General features: G+C 35.1%; 1 long non-coding RNA gene across 1 annotated transcript; it reads left to right on the top strand.

Moving 5' to 3' along the window:
* Positions 1 to 561: 561 nt before the first annotated feature.
* On the top strand, positions 562 to 7106 carry LOC127544410 (uncharacterized). Its single transcript, XR_007949437.1, has 3 exons — positions 562 to 751; positions 3774 to 3882; positions 7008 to 7106. It is a non-coding gene; the product is annotated as an uncharacterized LOC127544410 (long non-coding RNA).
* Positions 7107 to 7898: the final 792 nt, after the last annotated feature.

Raw genomic sequence — 7898 nt, 5'->3', positions numbered from 1 at the left:
GAATTATCATCTAGGGGAGGGGATGGGAAGGAGGGGAAAATTTGGAACACAAGGTTTTGCAAAGGTCAATGTTGAAAAATTATCCATGCATATGTTTTGCAAATAAAAAGCTTCAATAAAAAAATCTCATTTGATAGAGGGAAAAGAAAAATAATAATAATCAACAAATAATCAAGTAATCAATAAAATAATGTGCAGAGTTCCCTTGAAAAGTGCTTAAAATCCCAAGAACCATACTGTCTTTATTGAAGTGTCTTAGTATGCTTCATATATGTTTTCAACTATATCTAGTTCAAATCACTTTCTCCTTCCTGCCTCTTAGATTCCCAAAGTAGAATTAGAATGGACAAAAGAATGTGGGTTATGTTAGTCTGGCCCCCATGCCCACAAAATGAATATGAGGAATATCCCATCACACGGGCCTTCAGTGGAGAATGCTCTGCCTTCCCAAAAGATTCCAAACCCATTCATCACAGTGGTTTCCATAGGACAGCACAAGGCATTAGCCTGTTCCTGAAGCCTATTATTTGGGACTTTGATTGCTTCTAGTAGTACGACGATGTTCCCTTGGGAAGAGTCAGTGTGGTTTGTGGAAAACCAGTGGCACCAAATCTCATAGAACTGAAACCCTGAGAAATCAAGTTGCTGTGTAGAGAATAGCAATGTGGCCTAGAATTCATTGCCCAGTCCACTGAGGGCAGTCCTCTGTCTACTACATAAGGATATTTGTTTGGCTTAAAAAAAAATTCAGGTAAGTGGTAAACAAGATGGTATCTGAGGTCTCTTCCAATCATGAATTATCATGCTTTTATGGTTCTATAGTCCACCTCCATTCAGGTGCAACTCTGGGAGTTCCTTGTAGTATACAGGAGACTTAGGATAAGCTGTAGAAAGTCTTCCCAAGATGCAAAGGCTTTGAGAATAGACCGGTAATGAATGTTAAAACTTTTGATTAAGGACAAATCTAGCTAAGTTCAGAGGGACTTGTCACCACATTACCACATGACAATGTCTTTTCTCTTTTCTCCAATGAATGAGAACCCTCAAAGATTGACTATAATAGATTGCAATCTACATCAGTGGAGGGAATACAAACCTGCCTTTTTCAAAATAATTCCTCTTCCCACCCTATCACTTGCAGTGCCTGGAGACTTGATCCTAATACAATAATATACTGACATGATTTTAAGTTCTCATTTTTCGTGATCATGGCTTACAAACCCTAGAAATATATAGTTTCCTTATGAACTCTTTTACTATTTGATTGGCATTCATGATTTTTTTCTCAGTTAACTTGACCTGATTTCTTTTCACTTACCTCATTCTTTACAAACCCTCTCTGAGTTTGTTGACTTTGCCCCTCCTCTCTGGACACTTTAATTCAATGTTTTCTAACTTATTGAACACTCTAACTTACTGCTTATCCGTTTCCTTGGTCTTGGTATCCCCCATTCTGACAGCTATCCCACATATCAATTAAAGGTTGTCACTAATATGACTTTTCTAAAAAATTTCCCTGCACTCAGAGCAACATATTGAGAAATAAAATATTACAAGTCATAAATGTAAAAAAGCATTTTTACTAACCATTATGATTTTTGCCATAAAGATCATTCATCTATAAAGCTAGCAACCATTTTTTTTAACACAATATGCCTTTACTATGTAATTTTCATCTAGGATACTTTAAGACATATTTGGCATTGTTCTCAATATCTTAAGCATTCTTAAAGATTGCTTTAAACCAATAATACACAATCATTTCCTACCAGGGTCACTCTGAGATTTTAAGCCCCACAAACTATTAGTTCTAAAAGGATCCCTGAGGACATTTTACTCAACTCCTTCACTTTTCAGATGAGAAAAATGAGGTACCTACATGTTAACTGACTTGCCCCAGGCCACTCTAGTAATAAATGTCACAGCTGGAATTTGAACCTGCACCTTCTGTCTCCAACACTAGTACTGTTTCCACAGAGTCATACTACCATTATTTAAGCAAAGGGGAAAAAAGTGAAGATTAAGTAACATGATTTGGTTGCTCTAAACAGTCTTGTAAAGCAGCTAAGTCTGAGATCTCTAGTCCAGAGAACTATAATTATGCTTCCTTTTTTTGCCATTTTCTTTTTTTTTTTTTTTTAGTTTTATTACTTTTTTTCTGGTACATGTATATTAATTTTTAAAATATACATTTCTTCATGAATTATTTTGGTAGAGAAAAAATAGAACAAAAGGGGGGAAAAGTAAACATAGAATGTGTATGCTACTTTCATTCACTACCTATGACTTAGCATCCTATGCTCTAAAGAATTTCCTTCTGGTGTTCAAATGAAGAACACTGATGCCAGAAACATTTGCTTAAAATGTTGAGTTAGGGCATAAATGTTTTAGAATATCCCAGAAATATGGCTCTTTTGTAACAATTAGTAAAATGTTTAGTATTTACCAATTAGAATATGCTTATAAAAATGGTTCCTATATAAGTGTTGGGTGACTTGGTCCTTTCTCAATTACATTATTTGTATAGGAGAAAAAAAAAATCTATCTAGCCATAGTTTCTATATGTTACACCTTTCTGTTATATATCCCCTCTACATAAAAAGAATCTGCTGACCATCACCAACACATTCTCTGACCTTGGATCTTTCTAAAAACTGCTTAGAATACCAATTGCTTGCTGCCAACAGTTAACTAAGGGCAAAAAATTTTGAAACAAAGGAATCAATGATCAGTAGTTTGGACAAGGTTATTTCCTGAGAATTTCTCAGGGCTAGATTTTCCTTTCCTCCAAATGATTCTGGAATGTTTATTTCAAGACAATTTTTCTCCCCTCCTCTATGGGTTATGCTGTAGGCAAAAACATTTCAGCTTTAAATCCCATCATATTTACAGAGATAAATTAATTCTCATGCCACTTTGAACTTCTCATACCAGTTTGATTTATATTATCTAAATAATCTGGTTTCATAACAAGCCTATGGGGTAAGTAGGGTGGAAAACCCTCTCTAATGCTAAGTTCTATATTTCACAATTACTTGAAAGGGTCTTCAGAGCCATTTCATCCCAACCCATCCACGTAATTCCTAGGAAGTCTTATTTGTCTATTTACAACTTCTGATTTAAATCAAAGAAATTTTTATTTTTTCTCTCAACCTTAGTTCTTTGAAAAGCTAGTGTGATGTAATGACAAGAGGGTACTTGCTGAATTAGGAATCTGGACACCTAGGGTACTAGGCTGCTAATGTGCTCTGTAAGTTTAGAATGTATTTGCTTTCGTTTTTCTTTTTTGTAAATGTGAATTGAATTAAATAATCTCTGATTCCTTCCATATTTACTGATCCTCACAGCCTATGTCCTGAGGCCTTCAGATAGTCAAAGGGGTCTTAGATGTAGTACTCAGATTGGGTCATCTAGAGATATGGCAACAAAAGCTTAGGCCTAGGAAATGTTGGAGGGCAGATAGGTCTTTGGCTCTCACACAAAGAGCCAGACTTTCAACATTGTGAGCAATGTATTTCTCAAAATAAGCTCTCTATAAAACTGTTATATTTCTCAGAACTGAAAACTATAATTCTATTCATGGATCCCTTTGAAGCAATAAGCATAAATTGCATTTTTCTGGATATGAATTTTTCAAAAACCCCTATTTTCAAAGCAACCACAGACCATTTCTTTTTTACAGTAGGGTCTATATCAGAGCTAAATTTCATAGTAGTGATTCTTACTGAAAGGATTCTTTCTGCTTAGATGACATCTTCTTTTCCTTTTCTCAGATTATTTTCTTCTATGGAGAAACGACCATACCTTGAGACATAGAAGTAATTTTCTTCCATGAAGTTTGGCAGACATTCAAGTTCCAGGGCTCTGACTCCTCATTCTGAGGTTAGATGACTGTACAATTACTGAAGACACTGAAAAATGCATGGGAGCAGGGAGAGTGTCTCTCTTTACCTGGGAGGATGGGCAAAGAAAAGAAAGGCTTCTCCCAACAATATCCCAGAATATGTGCAATGCAATCCCATTCAGCATTACTGGTATTTACCAATTTTTAAGCACTACTAACATGCTTCTTCTAAAAGTTAGAAGGTAAAAATGGGGAGAAAAAAATGAAATGGGTGTAAAAAAAGAAGACTCCTGATAGATCAAGAAACAAATTCAAATCTTGTTTCTGGCATTTATACCAATGTGAATGAACTTAAGCATTTCTGTTAACCTTCCTTGGGCCTTAAATTCCTCATTTGTAAAATGAAGGAATTAGAATATCTAAGGGTTTCTTAAACTTTTTCCACATGTGATCCCTTTTCACCCAAGAAATTTTTACACGACTCCAGGTATATGGGTATATAAAATAGCTATACAAATCAAACACTTAATGATAATAAATCATAATTTTGTGATTCCCACATTTAATTATGTGACCCCCCATATGGGATCATGACCCATAGTTTAAGAAACTTGGAACTACAAGACCATTAAGGTCCTTTCCAATTCCAGGGTCAATCACTTAGTTTCCCCAGCTATTAGTTCTTTCATATGAAAATTGAGAAAGTTGGACTAAAGGAATGAAGCTTAGGTTTCTCAAGGCCAAAGCTTCTTAAACTGTGGGTTATAACCCTATATGAGATCTAATAACTGGATGTGGGGTCATGAAATTATGATTTATTATCAGTAAGTGTTTGATTTGTATACCTGTTTTATATACCCATATACCTGGAGTCGTGTAAAAATTTCTTGGGCAAAAAAGAATCCTGAGTGGAAAAAGTTTAAGAAGTCCTGCTCTAAGTCTATGGCCTATGATTCTGAAAGCCCTAGTATAAAATAATCAGGTATTACTGGTTTGAAACTATGTGGGCATATGCAGCCACAGTAAAGATAATCATGCATCCATATTTTTTCATTCAGTGAAATTCTGAATTGTATTTTTCCACAAATCACTTCATAGTATCCATTGGACATGTTAGAGGCCTTCTTTTTGGTACTCGAGTGAGCCTAGGATGTCAATGTGTCACTTGAATTAACACACTATTATGCTTGATTCTTGCTATATGAATGGCTCCTCTCTAGTGCTTCTTCAATCTTTACTTGCCAGAGTCTTCAGTGTTCACCACCCTTCTCTTCCCTGCTTTTAGTCTTAAAATCAGAGCTTCCAAGTATTCAGAGATTCTGATTTCACTTATGAGGGGAAAATGAATCAACAATCCCTACTTAATTTAAAATTTTATCCTAAATTATATGCAAATTAGCTCAGAAATCATATTGCCTTGCAGTTTCATATTTTTCAAAGATCTAGTCCTTTTCAAAAATTTAGTCCTATTTCTGAAAAAAAAAAGTTTCTACATCATACCAAAAATTTTTATCTCTGCCAACAGTTTCTTTATACTCATATTGATCAGTATTCATAATAAAAATTCTTCTGTTCCTTTAATCCATTAAACTTTGTGTTTACAAATGGAAACTTGCCCTATATCCTTACAAAGTCACTTAAGTTTTTATCTTTATGTTCATTTTCTGTCCCTTTTGCCACTAAGCTGCCCCATGTAGAAACTGTTTTCTTACATTTAGAGATTTGGGGCAATTTTTTATTAAAACAAAGTTATTTTTCTATTTGTTGACCCCAAACTGCTTGTCTATAAAGAAATAATACCTTAATTGTTTTTTCAGTTGATTCAATTTTTCATTTATTATGTAAAAATAATGTTTCAGACTCTTCAGCAACAAATGGCTTTAAATGGAAAGACAGAACCTTGAAAGGAAAGTAAATTATACTATAATCCTTTCCAAGGCTGTGTAAAATCCGGGTTAGCTCCCTGTTGATCGCAGGATCAGCCAGAGTCAGGATCAGCAAAAGTCCTTGGTCTTTAGGGGGAGAAATAAAGGAGACAGACAAACCTCCACAAGGCTCACCACCAACCTCCTCTCTCCTCGTCTTCCTCCTCCAAAGTGATTCTGGTTTGTCTTATTCCACCCCCTAATCCCTCCTACAATTCTCTGTATACACCAAAAGATCATCCCAGCACAGAATAGTAAGTAGGGCCATTTTCCAAGCATATGCTAATAGAGTATTGCCCAATAGATAATTAACCTTAAGTGCTTGGTTGTCTGATTCCAGGGCACCTATTTAGAGTTTCAGCCCTTTACAAGGTTGTATATTAAATCTATTGCCCATGTTCTATTCACCACTACTCAACTTCCTGTCTAGCCATCCATTCAAGTACCTTCTTATTTAACTATATCAGAGTTAGGAGTTTAGTATATAGGATCCTATACTAGTTGTTTTTGTTTAATGAGAGAATGGATTCAGTTTGACAACCCAGTGACCTTCCCATCACCTTTACCATCAAATTAACTAAAATCAATTGGTTGTTTTGGCATCATGTAGCTTTAGAGTTAAGTAGAATCTTGATGGTAGTAATTTCTCCTTCCATTGAAAAATCATTTCTTATTATTTTGCAAACATTAAGAGCTGTTGAGCTAAAGCAAGTATTAAAAGGAAATTATCTTCCAAATGAAACGTGTTCAATTTTCCTTCAAAGAATCCCATGCTGGATGAATGCTTTCAGCACAATGAACAAGAAAAATTGGCCCAGCAGAAGACCAGCATGATCCATGTTGGTCTCCGAGTTATAGTCCCTCCTCCTTTACGCCTGTACCCCAATAAAAATCTAGTCCTTTCTATTCCTGAACAAAGAATTCCTTCTATATCAAGTCAAGAAGGAATCATCCAACCTTTACTTGTTGACCTACAATGAGAGAGGAAGTTCATAACCTCTACAAGTAGACCATTTGAATTTTAGATAGCCTTAATTTTGGGGTATTGCTTTCCTACATCAGGCCTAAAAATGTCTCTTCATAACTTCCACACAAAATTTCTATTTTTGCCCTTTGGGACCAAGCAAAACAAGTTTAATTTCTCTTCCATAAGATATCCTGTCAAAGCCACCTATCATACCTCTCTCAACAGCACACTAACTCTTTTGTAAATTAAACATTTTTCATTCTTTCAACAGATAATTCCATGGCACAGATTCAAGATGTTCACTATTACTATTACCATATTTTTCATTCTCCTTCCTAAGAACATAATGCAATGATTAAAAAATCCTGAGCTACAAAGTTTCTGAGTAATTTATTGTTTTAAACCAAAGACCCTTAATGATGGTGGATTCAGTTTATATGCCCACAGAAAAATACATATTCCTGAGGAATGTCTATCAACTTTGACTGGTTAGCACAATGGGAGATAGGTCATATTCAATTGAGGATCTTGGGGTGTGAGACTTGGGTCACCTGAATCTTGGTCAAAAAAACATCAATATTCCTATCACCTCTCTTGACAAGAAGAATTAATACTTCCCCATACTTGTCTGAGTTAACATAGTGATCATGATTATTCCCATCAGCCCAAAGTTAGAATTTCTTTTACTATCTGATTAGATCTTGGCCTGGGTAAATCTTTAAGAGAGATTTCCCACACTCTTTGATTTCTGGATGAGGAAATAGAAAAGGGGAATATCCATGGTTTTGATTCAATAATTAGTTACTGACTATAAGGGAGAAATATTCATTTCTCACACTAGAATCTCTACATTTTACATGTGTAGAATCTAAAGGCCAGAAATATTAAATTATTTGAACAATATCTCACAATAGTGACTAAGTCAAGTTTTGAACCTAATTCTTCAAACTCCAAATTAAATGTCCCTCTCCTGTGTTACAAGCAAGGTTTCCTAGCCTTGGTTTTCTAGAACAAATATTATAACCCATCTTTTGTTTTTTATGGGGACTGTCCAATAAGGACAATGATGTCACTCCTTTACTTAGTAAACTCCAGTGCTTCCTTCACAGTGAAATAAAAACTTCCCTGTTTTGCTTTTAAAGCAGTTCAAAACCCTGTCCTA

Source organism: Antechinus flavipes, chromosome 1, assembly GCF_016432865.1.
Source record: "Antechinus flavipes isolate AdamAnt ecotype Samford, QLD, Australia chromosome 1, AdamAnt_v2, whole genome shotgun sequence".
NCBI classification, from domain to species: domain Eukaryota; kingdom Metazoa; phylum Chordata; class Mammalia; order Dasyuromorphia; family Dasyuridae; genus Antechinus; species Antechinus flavipes.
This window is presented reverse-complemented; position numbering and strand designations above follow the sequence as displayed.